Genomic DNA, 856 nt, shown 5'->3' with positions numbered 1-856 from the left:
CACAATATTTATAACATTCTACAGAAGCACTATAGAGACCATCCAGCAGATTCTGCAACAGCTTTTTCCTCCACTGCCATCAGACTGCTGAACTTTTAAAGACTTAAAATCAAGTCACAGACCCTGCATCACACTGATAACACAACCAAAACACTGCATATTTGCAACCTATATATTTGTCTTGTAATGCTCTGGACTTTCATATCGTTGCCTTTTGCACCAGGTTTTTTCTTCCACTCCGTTTACATTTGTACGCCGCTGCACTTTATGAAATGGAAATGTTCATTTCTCTGCTAAGCTGCTGATCATTCACTATCTGAAATGATAGTTTTCTATACACTGTGTGTATACAAAATGACAATAAAGTTGTCTAAGTATTTATTTTTGTTCCGTAAAAGTTTAAAAACAATCCACTGGACTTGGTTTCCAAGGTTTGAAGACGTTTCGCTTCCCCTCCAGGAAGCTTTCTCAATTCCTGGAGGGGAAGCGAAACGTCTTCAAACCTTGGAAACCAAGTCCAGTGGATTGTTTTTAAACTTTTACGGAATGACTATGACCTGGATGACTGACAATCTTCATCAGCATATTTATTTTTTTATATAGTTTAAAAACCTCCAGTTTTATTTTATGTTTTCCATAGATTAAATGATGCCTGTAAATTGACTATATTGAAATCTAGGGAAAAAAACACCATAAATTTTGCTAATTTATAATTTTTTAATTTATAATTTTTTAATTTATAAACCGACACAAATCTAAGAGGCTGTAAAGACTGCAGACCACTGTCCACGTAGCTTCAAAACAAACGCTTTTATTTTGAAATTATGTCACCGGATGTGGGTCTGAAACCTTCGCT

This window comes from Cyprinodon variegatus, unplaced genomic scaffold, assembly GCF_000732505.1.
Source record: "Cyprinodon variegatus isolate N-32 unplaced genomic scaffold, C_variegatus-1.0 Scaffold1434, whole genome shotgun sequence".
NCBI lineage: Eukaryota > Metazoa > Chordata > Actinopteri > Cyprinodontiformes > Cyprinodontidae > Cyprinodon > Cyprinodon variegatus.
The sequence above is the reverse complement of the archived record's forward strand: the minus strand, read 5'-3'. Positions refer to the sequence as shown.